Below are 14,361 nucleotides of genomic sequence, written 5' to 3' on the forward strand. Positions count from 1 at the left end.
CCTCAGGAAAGGTGGCGACCTTGGCCAGTTTTCCTGACATGTAGCATGGCCAATTTTCCTGATCAGATGACATGTCTGTATCGGTTGTTCACACGCAAAACAATACAACCAAAGGGAATGACAATGACTTATATTTGTAAGCCAAAGCAATGTGTGAACCATGACATCACGAAAACCTATTGCTATACATAAAAGTGAAGCAACTAAAGTAACATGAGTGACTTACATTAAACAATTGAAAAACCTAAACCTTTCCACAGAAAGAAAATAGAGCAAGCTTCCTTTGTCAGTGACACTAACAACACTAATGATGTCAATTACACCTAGTTTGTCCACTTCTCAGTAGGGAGCAGCACTGTTAAAGATATCAAATAAGCAGTGGCCACTTTTCCCAGCCTGGCCACTTTACCCTTCTTTCCTCTAAAATGTCCTCCCTTGTACAGGAATTACATAATGTTATGGTGCGGCAATAATGGCAAATGGAAATTTGGGTGTGGCCATGGAGCATGCTCAGATAGCTGAATGGTAAGGCGACTGCTCACAATAAATGGGAAATCCAGGTTCGAGTCCCAGTTCAGTGCAAATTTTCATTATTGTCATTCCAGTATGCAGCTGATGGTTGTCCATTTGGCAACTGTGAATACATTTCATTTATTGCTATTTCTTAGACACAGCCTAAAAAAAGGGCTTCTGAAAGTAACAAAATTTGCTGAATCAAACAATGGAAAAATCAGGGTGGAATGTGACAATATTATGAAAAGGATAGTTGCTACTCACCACATAGCTGAGATGCTAAGTCACAGATATGCACAGCAAAAAACCCTCCTGGCCTCAACCTCCGTTACTCATTGTCCTTACCCACATTGTCTCTTTCTGTTCCCATTCCAGCACTACATAGCCCCTCTGTTCCACAAACATACCCAGTCTTTTTACTTCCCTCCTTTCCTGCTAGACCCCCTCTCTCCCCCACCCTCTGTCTAACCTTTCAACTGCACCTAACCATGCTACCCTTTCCCCACCTCATCCCTGCACACTCCCACTAACAGCTCTTTACCATCTGCTACCCCTACCCTGATGTCCCTCCCCCTCCTCACCCTAGCCTCCTCCTTACCTCCACCCAGTTGCCTCTCCCATCATGTGCTGTTGCCCATAGTGTGGTCTCAGCTGCCAGAGATTGCTGTTATGTGTGTGTGAGTTGTGCTTGCATTAGTGTGTGTGTGTATGTTACCTATTTTTGACAAAGGCTTCATTGGCCGAAAGCTCACTTTCTGACCATCTTTTTATTGTTCGTATCTGCGACTCAGCATCTCTGTTATAAGGTGAGTAGCAACTACCCTTTTCATAAAATTTGCTGAATGAAATAATTACATTATTGAGTTTAATATTAATCATTGGTATCAACTACTATATAGTAAAGAAAATATGCTACCCCCCCCCCCCCCCCCCTCCTGGTACATTTCAGTGGTCATATACCTAATATTATATTCAATCATGAACTTCATTGTTGAAAACTATTCACCATAATGAAATGCACCATGATCATAACATAATAAAGTTAACTGACTTTCATTACTACCTAACTAGTCCCGGCACAGCTAATGGAAGGAGCACAATTACTTTATTCTTCACAAAATACGATGTTTTCTTAGGTGTATTCATAACTGTACTTACTAAGCAAGTGGCCATGCATGTTCACTCTGGAATTGTTCTTGAATTGTAGCTGTAATATAAGCAATGTAATATCAACACCCAGAAAAGTTGAAATGTTTTGTGGAATATTATTTACAACATTGTTTATTGCAAAATTAAAAAACAACTTTTCAGTAATAAGTATATTTGTTTCTTATGTTTATTTGAACTTGTTACAATATTTGTGCTAAGTTATTTACAACTGACTTAATACCAGAGTCTCATAGTAAACTATAGTTTTCAAGTAAATGTGGTTTTGATCCATAAAGACGATAGTATAGGCATCCATCCCGGAGGACTACATATGGAAGTGGAAAATTGTCAAAGGAAGTTTCACTATCAGCACCAAAATTCAATACTAAGGCAACATATGGTGTAACTCTATTTCTTAGTTTGTAATCTTCACTGCCTCTTTCTGCTCCTCTCTTTGCACTGTTTTCTTCCCTCTTTTTAACAGAACTGTCTGATGTTCCATTCAAAAATTTTCCTTTCACTATTTCCTTATCAGTTATGGGAGATGACTTTGTGATTTGACTTCCTTGTTGCTTTCCTTCCTTCTCTTCCTTTTCCTGTTGCCTTTTGTTCTTATCTTTCTTTTCATCAAAGAGCTTCTCATCCTCATCACTCTTCATCTTCTTCAGTTTAGTGGTTTTTATTTCTCCATTAGAATCCTTTTCTTCTTTTTCATTTACTCCTTTTCTATCTTGTTGCTTGTCAGTTTCAGTACCCAATTTTTCCCTCTCTTGTTCTAGCAAAGCCCTTTTATTAGCTTCCAAAATTTGTTCTACATCAGTGAAGGATGCTGAAAGATCAAACATGATAGATGTATGAAACAAGCTTTCAGTGAAATTATTTGACTTCATTACATCTATCTTTACTACAGACAATAATAAAAACTACAATTATTATTATTACTTTCATTTTTTGTATTTTAACTAGATGAAGGAACCACAGGTACTGAATCCATGTTAGCTTTTGTTGGTGTAGGTCTAGAGTGTGGAAGGTGTTATTGTCACCATATATTAGGTTATATTTTTACATATTTACTAGCCTGCAGTTTTAATTTTGAAGAATCAATTTGTTTATAGGTGATTTTATAGAATGTATCAGAAACAATATGACTACTGTTATTTCTTATATTTACACATAGAGATTGAAGAAATAGGAATAGTTGAAGCAGGATATACATTAATGTTAGTTACAAATCTGAAGAGAGCTGAAATATAATCCACTAGTCTTGCAAAAGGAGATGCAAGCATATGCCACTGAACAAGTAGCTAGGCTCCTACCATTATTTTTAGAGTACATCCTACTACACTGCTTAGTGTGACTACTATACAACATAAATATGCAAATATACTCCTTCACTCCCATTGCCACTTCCTCAGAGATTTACCCATTTTAGAATCATATAACCACTTATGTACTCTGATCAGCCAGAACAAAATACCATCTACCTAATAGGCAGTACATTCTCCTCTGGCATGGACAACAGTGGCAACATGTAGTGGCATGGAGCAATGAGGCCTTGGTATGTCACTGGAGGGAACTGGCACCACATCTGCACAAACAGGTTGCCTAATTCCCATAAATTCTTGGGAGGGGGTCAATGAGCCATGATGCCACTTTCAGTCACATCCCAGAAGTGTTCAGTTGGGTTCAGATCTGGTGTGTGGGGGGGCCAGCACATCAATTGGAACTTACCACTGAATTCTTCAAACCACTCCATCACACTCCTGCCTTGTGACATGGTGTATTATTTTGTTGAAAAATGCCACTGATGTCAGGAAACATGATCGTCATGAAGGGTGAATGTAGTCTGCAACCGGTGTACGATATTCCTTGGCCATCGTGATGCCTTGCATGAGATCCATTGGACTCATAGATGCCCACATGAATGCTCACCTGAGAATAATGGAGCTGCTGTCAGCTTGTCTCCATCCCGCAGTACAGGTGTCAAGGAGCTGTTACCCTGGAAGGCGATGGATTCACACACTCCCATCACTCTGCCACTACGCCAACATCTACTGCTGATGGGCACATGTCCATTTCAGTCATTGTTGCTGATGTTGTGGTGCTAATATTGGCATTTGATTGGGCTGTTGGCAGTGGAGGCCCATTGCTAGGTCGGTGCTCTGTGTGTTCAGAAACACTTGAACTCTGCCCTGCATTAAAATGTGATGTTAGTTCTCCCATGGTTCACTGCCTGTCCTGTTTTACCAGTCTGTCCAGCCTATGACATCCGACATATGTAATGACAGGTGTCCACCCAACCTCACGAGATCTGGACATGGTTTCACCTTGGTTTTGCCACATGTTGAAGACATTCACCACAGGGCTCCTCGAACACCTGACAAATTGAACAGTTTCTGAAATTATTGTGCTGAGCCTCTGGGCCATCACAATATGTCATTGGTCAAACTCAGACAGATTGCGCGCCTTCCCCATTCTACTCACAGACAGCACGCTCACTGATACTTCATACATCGTGCATGTGTCTGACTAGCAGTCATTCCTCACCAGGTGACACTGCTATCACCTGGATGGACTCAGATTGGTAGTATGTAGATGGTCATAATGTTCTGGCTGATCAGTGTACATTGAGGAATTGACAAAACCATAATAAATGGCCCTGTGAATGGGGTTTTACCTTAAGGGCTATCAATAAGGTCCCGTCACAATGTATGAAATGGACATAACCTGTACTTCCAGCCTGATAGTGGGCTAATAATGCAGTCTTTTATAAAAAGGAAATACATTTGTATAAAAAGGAAATTATATTGGTAATAAGCATTTTTTAAATTTTTGGATGTAATGTTTTGTGTGTCCACTGTAATATTACTTCTTCTGAAGGTAATATTCTTTAAAAATTTGTTATTCTCTTGAGGTGTACAAACTTTTTTCACTTACATAAGTTGCACTGATGGAGTGTAACCTTTTCCATACTTGCTTTATAACATTTTTCTGAACAAAACTTGATAGTCTGGCATTTCACACATGGAATGAGCAACTTGTCCTTCTTGCTACCACATTCAAAACACACATCATATTTTGAACTCTGAAAAATCATAAAATGATATACTTAACTTAAAAATTTAAAAGAAAAAGCCACAAAAAATTATAAGAAACATTATACATACATCCAAGCTGATTTCAGGAACCACTTTGAAGTCTCCAATTTTCTGCAGCATTTGTATGTTCTTTTTGTCATGCGCTTTATGTAATGATCCTGTGCGGGCACTGTGTGCCTTTTTTCTCATTAATTCTTGTTGCACTTTTGCTATTGCTTTATTTCTGTTTGTGGATGAATCATCAACATCTTCATAAAATGGTTTTACATAGCTTTTAGGGTGAAAAAAACTTAAAATGCCATCACTGTCAACTTCTCTCTGAAAAAGAATGTTGCAAGAAAATTCAAACCAGAGGACATTTTAATTTATTATCAAGGTATTAGCATTGCCTATAAATGAAATTTACTTTAAAGAATCATTGTATCTGATTTATTGGATATGAATTACACACTGAAACTATGTGTTGCAGTAACAATCTAACTTTGGTCCCTGTTTTTATTACAGTGTTCCTCCAGCTGAATCATGCAAACATACTAAATGGATCAGCTATTGCATTCTACTGTATTCTTAAACTTTTCCCAGTATAATTTATGATGAATAGTTCAGGGGTGAATGGCCAGATATCAATATTGAGCCCACCCCAAGATACGGGTGTGCATCCAACATCTTCTCCACTCTCATTCCTCTCACCTCCAGGGTGCTCTGTCTATGCTCCATACTGAGGGACACCTGCTGGTCATATCTCAGATGTTGTTCTGCCTGCTGCCAAAGTCGGATAATTGTAGGATATCTCATTCCTCTTCTTAATCAGACTAAGTGTGTGTTATGAAATCTTAGCAAGGATGTAGCACCTATCATGATTAATTTCTTTGACTCAAGTCTTGCAGAATATTTTTGGGCCCAACCTATTCAGATGTAGACCATCTTTGGCAAGACACTTTGCACTTAGAAATTTGTTGGAATCAATGAAAATGACTCCTAGTTTATTGTACTGTTCTTTAATATTGCCATTTATTCTCTGCACATAGCTGTAACTCACTGATCTTCTGTACGCAATGACACTTATTATTATCCTGGAATTCGGGTAGAGTCTTCTGGCCAGTCGGATGAGGTTTCTTGCGTGGTTTACAATTTCTTCCTCACTGTTGTTTCGAAGCGAATTTGTTCCCACATGGATAAAAACACCTTTTGGATTTCTGCTATGCTTATCTGCTGAATTTAAGATGTTGTTTAGGTGTGTATGCAATTGTTGCGTCCTGATTCCAGGTCAAACATCGATTTTGGAGTTTGGTACTACTATGTTTTTCAACAATGAGTCACCTATAATGCTTCTTTCTGTCTTTTTTTGTGCATTACACTGGTCCAGTTATATTTGTTTGGTTCTTCAGTTTCTTTTTCTTTCATAATGGTGGCTGAATTTTTTCGTTGTTTTTCAGTTGTATCACTCCACGTATTTGCCGAAATAGGTCCATCTAATACTGAAGTTTTTTCACATGCACAATGCTTTTCATGTTTCAATGCAATATTTTATTTGCTTTATTAACGTCAGTTCTGCTTTCAGAGCATCAATGTCACTTTGAAGTAGACGAATAATTTCATCCTTAGAACTTAGTGTGGATGGTAGTCGTGCATTTTAGTCACTAGTACAGTCGAGGCATGTCCACTGAATATCGTCATTTATAAATTGCAGACACACGTTTGCGCACTTCTCATGTAACCAAAAGTTGCACTTAATGCATCAAATTCCTTTGACTACAAGTTTTTTACACTTTCTGCACAAAGAACCATTTAATTTCAACTGATTTTGGAGCATCGTATCACCACACAATCCTACCAGCGCCATCTTGTCATACGGGGTCCATAAATTATCATGAAAACAAAAAATTTCCACAGGCTTACTTCAAAATTATTTAAGCTGGTTGGAACCATGAGAACCCAAAATATGAAAATTTCAGCTTCAAGTATCAGCCCCTAGACATGAAGAACTAGAGCCAACTACAAGAAAAGAAGATAAGTAAAAAGTTTATTGTAAATCTTACTCCTCTTATATTTTTGAAAAAAGAAACCTTACCATTGGCAATAGTAGTGGCAATAACAAATTGTGGGAGGAGGAGATTACAAGTGATGGGATTGGGTTGACTATTAATGAAGTTTTGTCTATTGTAGAAGAAGGGAGAGTGATTTGTGTCATTTGCAGTTTAAGGATAAATGAATTTCCGATGACATGAAGAAAGAAGAGTGAGGGGTGCCCAACAAAGTAAATCAAATCAACAGTGATGCCTTATTACCAACAATGACAGACTGGATTGATTGGAAGAAGACTTTACAACTACAACAAGGGACATAAAAAAGGAAAGACAAGTACAAACTATTTGTGATGTCTGTTTGTCGACTTGTGTGCTTGTTAACAAAATGAATAGAGATGAGGGTAGCAGAAAGGTAGAAGTGAAATCTGTAGGATCCAGTCAGGACATGTATGAGCCGAGTGAAATCATATTCAGCAAAGAAAGAGTAAAAACTGACAGTTTGCATTTAATTTTGGCAAAACTAGAGGAAATGAAGACAAAGAGCAAATTTAGTGCAATTAATGATCAGTTAACTGGAATAAGAACGGAAAACAATAGCAAATTGGACAGGGTACAAGACCAAATGGACCAAATCAGTAATCAAGTTTCAGAGCTAAAATATGTGTTGTCAGAGGGATTAAAAAGTGTGACTGAAAAATATGATGTTTCAGAAAATAAATTTATTGTTTTGGAAAATGAGTTGATAGTTGAATCAGCAAGACAATTAAAGAATGTTGACGATATCAGAGTTGAACAGAAGGCCGTAGTGGAAAAAATGGAACAAAACATCATCAGTTTAAACCAAAAAAGTTTTAAATGTTGAAAACAATATGCAATGTATTGTAACTGTTTTAGATCAAAAAATTTCAGTATTTCAAGAAATTCATGTGAACCAAAGTGTGTGTGCAGACAAAGGTATTGCATGGTCCAACACTCCCACCAAACGTTTTCCATCAGACAATTTACATCCAGTGGATTTTTTGCATCACTGTAGAGATAGTTTTGTATCAGGCATGAATGACAATAAAAAAATTAAACTTGTTAAAAGATGTCTCGAAGGGGAAGCTCTGTCATGGGTACATTTAATTTTAAGTATGTGGGTAACATATCAAAGTTTTGAGAAAGGTTTCTTAAATAAATTTTGGTTGGAGCTTAACAGGGGAGAATCAAAAGTGAATTTTTGAATGGTCCTAATCATATGAGTAGGGATGGTACTTTGAAAGAGTTTTGTAAGAACCAACTTACAAAATTAGCACATCTTGACAAATCATTTGATGAAATGACCTTGACTGATGCACTTAAAAGGAGATTACCAGATAGGCAGCAGTGGGATTTGGTACACAGACCTGATGATTGCCTCGAACAATTATTATGATATGTTGACAGGCTGGATAGGGCAGTGGAAAGAAGTATGTACCATAAAAATCGGAATGATAGAAATCACAATGGGAGTAATTGCAAAAACAGAAATAATGGTAACTTCTATTAGGATCAAAGTGTCTACAGAGAGAGAAATTTTCGACATCAGGAGGATAGGAATAATGGGGATAACCATTGAGAGAAGTAGGAGTGTTTACAATAATCCTTTAGTTGTGGTAAGTAAGATAAATGCCAAGTGAGAATTGTTTTGGACTCTAAACATCTTAATAAGTTTCTTATGAGAGATAATGACCATCCTGAGGAGATGGATGAGCTGTTCCACAAATTTGATTATGTAAAACAAATGAGTAGTTTGGACTTGACCTCTGAGTTTCACCAGATCACTCTTGAAAACAATTCTAGAAAGTATACTGCATTTTTGTATGGAAGTAAGTGTTTTCAATACTGTATGGTGCCATTTGAGCTAAATTTATCTGTATCTGAATTGATAAGAGCTGTGGATTCTGTCTTGGGAAGTGAACTGAGTTCAAAATTAATTGTGTGTGTTGATGGAATTTTGCTCACAACAACAGGCTGGATAGGGCAGTGGAAAGAAGTATGTACCATAAAAATCGGAATGATAGAAATCACAATGGGAGTAATTGCAAAAACAGAAATAATGGTAACTTCTATTAGGATCAAAGTGTCTACAGAGAGAGAAATTTTCGACATCAGGAGGATAGGAATAATGGGGATAACCATTGAGAGAAGTAGGAGTGTTTACAATAATCCTTTAGTTGTGGTAAGTAAGATAAATGCCAAGTGAGAATTGTTTTGGACTCTAAACATCTTAATAAGTTTCTTATGAGAGATAATGACCATCCTGAGGAGATGGATGAGCTGTTCCACAAATTTGATTATGTAAAACAAATGAGTAGTTTGGACTTGACCTCTGAGTTTCACCAGATCACTCTTGAAAACAATTCTAGAAAGTATACTGCATTTTTGTATGGAAGTAAGTGTTTTCAATACTGTATGGTGCCATTTGAGCTAAATTTATCTGTATCTGAATTGATAAGAGCTGTGGATTCTGTCTTGGGAAGTGAACTGAGTTCAAAATTAATTGTGTGTGTTGATGGAATTTTGCTCACTGGAAAGACTTGGGAACAAAATTTGGATCTGTTGAGAGATGTGTTTTCAAAATTGGAATCAGGAGGTATGACTTTGAAAATAGGTAAGTGTAAATTTGATGCGGAAGAAGTTAAATTTTTAGGACATGTTATATCTGAGAAAGGAATTGCACCTGATAAAGAGAAACTTGATGATATTGCTAATTTTCCTACTCCTCACAACCAAAAACAGCTTAAATCAGTTTTTGGGTTAACTGGATTGTATAGTAAATTTTGTAGAAGCCAAGCTTTGAATGCTTCATGCCTGTGTGAACTTTTGAAGAAGAATACCATTTGGGATTGGAATCAGGAATGTCAGGATGCTTTTCATGAGATTAAAGGACAGTTGTGCCAGTCAGATATTGTTCAGACTGTATTTGCGTCTCTCTTTTTGTATTATGACAGACAGTAGTGATGTTGGTTTGGATGATAATTTATTTTAGGAGGTTGAAGTTGAAGGTGTTATTGAACATAGATCTCTTGCATTGCTAGTACAGTATTGCAGAAGCATGAAAAGGCATACGCTATAACTGAGGAAGATCTTTCAGCTATACATTGGCCATTCAACAAGTTTAAAAATTATCTACGAGGTCACAAAGTCATCATCTATACTGATCACAAAGCAGTATGTTATCTCCAGGTGTGCAAGCTGTACCGTAACAGAATTACTCATTGGACCTCGTTTTTACAGCAGGTCAGTTATGAAATCAGATATGTTAAGGGCACAGACAATATAGTCACTGATGCTTTGTCTAGACTACCTTTAGGGAGTGAATAATCTAACAACTTTAAAGAAGGAGAGAAAGAGTTTAAAATTATGTACTTGAGAGGTGTGAAAGAGGAAAAAGAGATCTTGAAAATTTGCAAAGACATTCGCAGATATCAAAATCATGATCAAAATTGGAAATTGGTTAACAGCATGTTGGGTAAGATAGGTGGAGAAAATATTGAGCACATTTATAAGGCACACAAAGATATTTTATTCAGGAGATATAAGACTGACTCGGATAACTGGAAACTATGTTGGCCGGAATAATGTATTGATGCTTTAATTACTTACACGCAAGAGTGTTTTAGTCACTGTGGTTCACCCAGATGCACATGAAAGATTCAGGAAAACATCTATTTTTATGACATAGGAAGGAGAGTCAAGAAGAGGAATGCCAGCTGTGACAAATGTCAAAGAGTGAAGGTAAGTAACCAAACAAGTAGAGGCCAAATGCAAAACATACTTCCTAATAGTAACTTAGCTCTCACATCTGTGGACGTTTATGGACCTTTTCTCAAGTCTAAGAATGGATTTTGTTATGTTTTTGTGGTGTTTGATGTATTTTAGATGTTCATAAAGCTATTTCCTCTTAAGAAAGCTACCAGTAAGCAAATCATCATTCGTAAAACAATTTTATCTGACAATCATTCTCAGTTTATATCACAAGCTTGGAAAGATTTTGTTGATCACACAAAAATAAGGGATAAATCTCAGTTTACCATCTGTTGAGTAACCCTTGTGTAGGTACATGGTGAAAGACCCCCCCCCCCCCCCCAGGATCGACCATAAGTGTCGGCAAATACATTAATTATGAATGCACAGTAAGATGCAGACAAATGAAAAAAAACCATCATTAATTTTTCTTTGTACATGATTTTGTTTTTCTCTCTCTTGTATGTGGAAGGATGGTTAAGATGTACTGCTTAAAGTATGAAGTATCATGAGTGTTATGTATTATACATTTATATGAATAAGAGAAGACTTAACAATAGTATTAAGTATTTTTATTGAAGTGACGTGGATCCAAGTACGGAGGATTTTCTTCATTTTTTGACATGCATTGCTGTCCTTGAAGTTGGCTGCCTGCATCTACAATTGAAATGTAAGAGATGAAGTCCGAATAGCCTATGTTTTTGTACAAGCAAAACATTTCTAATATTGCAATTGTATTATCCTTCAAATTTTGTTCCATTCACATATACACTCCTGGAAATGGAAAAAAGAACACATTGACACTGGTGTGTCAGACCCACCATACTTGCTCCGGACACTGCGAGAGGGCTGTACAAGCAATGATCACACGCACGGCACAGCGGACACACCAGGAACCGCGGTGTTGGCCGTCGAATGGCGCTAGCTGCGCAGCATTTGTGCACCGCCGCCGTCAGTGTCAGCCAGTTTGCCGTGGCATACGGAGCTCCATCGCAGTCTTTAACACTGGTAGCATGCCGCGACAGCGTGGACGTGAACCGTATGTGCAGTTGACGGACTTTGAGCGAGGGCGTATAGTGGGCATGCGGGAGGCCGGGTGGACGTACCGCCGAATTGCTCAACACGTGGGGCGTGAGGTCTCCACAGTGCATCGATGTTGTCGCCAGTGGTCGGCGGAAGGTGCACGTGCCCGTCGACCTGGGACCGGACCGCAGCGACGCACGGATGCACGCCAAGACCGTAGGATCCTACGCAGTGCCGTAGGGGACCGCACCGCCACTTCCCAGCAAATTAGGGACACTGTTGCTCCTGGGGTATCGGCGAGGACCATTCGCAACCATCTCCATGAAGCTGGGCTATGGTCCCGCACACCGTTAGGCCGTCTTCTGCTCACGCCCCAACATCGTGCAGCCTGCCTCCAGTGGTGTCGCGACAGGCGTGAATGGAGGGACGAATGGAGACGTGTCGTCTTCAGCGATGAGAGTCGCTTCTGCCTTGGTGCCAATGATGGTCGTATGCGTGTTTGGCGCCGTGCAGGTGAGCGCCACAATCAGGACTGCATACGACCGAGGCACACAGGACCAACACCCGGCATCATGGTGTGGGGAGCGATCTCCTACACTGGCCGTACACCACTGGTGATCGTCGAGGGGACACTGAATAGTGCACGGTACATCCAAACCGTCATCGAACCCATCGTTCTACCATTCCTAGACCGGCAAGGGAACTTGCTGTTCCAACAGGACAATGCACGTCCGCATGTATCCCGTGCCACCCAACGTGCTCTAGAAGGTGTAAGTCAACTACCCTGGCCAGCAAGATCTCAGGATCTGTCCCCCATTGAGCATGTTTGGGACTGGATGAAGCGTCGTCTCACGCGGTCTGCACGTCCGGCACGAACGCTGGTCCAACTGAGGCGCCAGGTGGAAATGGCATGGCAAGCCGTTCCACAGGACTACATCCAGCATCTCTACGATAGTCTCCATCAAGCCGTTCCACAGGACTACATCCAGCATCTCTACGATAGTCTCCATGGGAGAATAGCAGCCTGCATTGCTGCGAAAGGTGGATATACACTGTACTAGTGCCGACATTGTGCATGCTCTGTTGCCTGTGTCTATGTGCCTGTGGTTCTGTCAGTGTGGTCATGTGATGTATCTGACCCCAGGAATGTGTCAATAAAGTTTCCCCTTCCTGGGACAATGAATTCACGGTGTTCTTATTTCAATTTCCAGGAGTGTATATTTCCTTTTTTATTATTATAACAAAACTGGCGACCTGAGTGCCATGACTTCAGGGCACCGGTTGTAAGCAGGGTTTGTTAGCTACTGACATAGTAAGAAATTTCTATGGCATTGTTGTTAGTAATAAAAACTAATTGTCTTTATTTGCTGTTTGCAAGAATCACAGTGGGGAGCATGTAAAGCAAAAAGATAAAAACTGAGGAGAAAATTTTGGAAAGGGATACGAATTGGACACAGGTTATGTAAAATTTTCCATAGTAAGCTGTTTTGTTTGGTACAGCAAGGGTAGGATGGCTACACAATTTGCTTGCATGGTTGCACTTGATAGCGCCTCTTTTGATGTAGATAGAAACCTTTTCCTCATTATTCCCTTCCTTGAATTTTATGGGGGGTAATTTACAGGAATGTTTCAGTGTGATATGCGTTGTTAGTAAAACTATGTGACACAGTAGTTTGTGCTTCATAATAGATGTAAAACAGGCTTTCACATTGCGTAAATTATAACTATCAAGAGTAATAATTAGCATATGAAATTTTAACATTTTTCGTGAAATTTTTATTTTTACATATTCATACAACATGGCAGAAAAATATATGTCCATTGTTGATAGCAACAGCGAAAACACTATCAGCCAAGATGGTGTAGAATTGCGAGATCGAACAACTGAACTTCAGGCCTACTGCAGAAGGTTTAAGTAGGTCAGAGATGAGTGTTGCAGGCGTGACAAATGATAACAATGCTTCACAGCAGAATAACCTTGATGACACAATGTTTACTATTGACAAGACAACGTTACGCATCTTCCAGAGTCATATACTGCTCATGAATGAAATATCGGAGATTGATACAAATAAAAATCTTGACAACACGTTACAAACACCACTTGTTCACAACACAGACATTAACTTGGAAAGTACAGCTGCCAGCAACCACAGTAGTACAACTGAAGTACTGCTATGGCAGTTATTATCTAACATAAACACAAAATCTGATGATATGAACACCTCAGTGATATGAAACACAATATGAACACCAATTTCAGTGATACAAAATGAGATATGAATACCAAAATTGATGATGTGACACACAATCTGAACATCATCATCACACAAGATCTAAATATAATGAAACAAGAACAAAAATAAGTATTCAAGGATTTGCAAGATGCGGTCTCCCAGAAATTCAATGACTTAAACAAAAATGTTTGCACTGAAATTGAAGAAAAATTGAACAATATGAAAAAGCAAGTAAATCATGAAGTACTTTCTGAAGTTAACAGTAACATTATGGAGTTAAAACAGAAGGTAGATTCTTTTGACAACCATCATGATCTAGTAGAGCATCAGACAAAGAAAATAACATATGTGTACACAAATATTGAAGCCACACAAAGCCAGTTGTGTTTGACAGTAGAAAAGGTAACCACTCTTGTTAAAAGACTAAATAAAGACTATGAAGTGTAGAAGAGCTTACTTTAAGGGAAGCAACACTAGAAGTTGAGTCAGCACGTGCTAAGTAGGAGAGAGAGAAGATCAATGAAAATCTGAGTGATATCATTAGTC

The sequence above is a fragment of the Schistocerca nitens genome, chromosome 1, assembly GCF_023898315.1.
Source record: "Schistocerca nitens isolate TAMUIC-IGC-003100 chromosome 1, iqSchNite1.1, whole genome shotgun sequence".
In the NCBI taxonomy this organism is placed as follows: Eukaryota; Metazoa; Arthropoda; class Insecta; order Orthoptera; family Acrididae; genus Schistocerca; species Schistocerca nitens.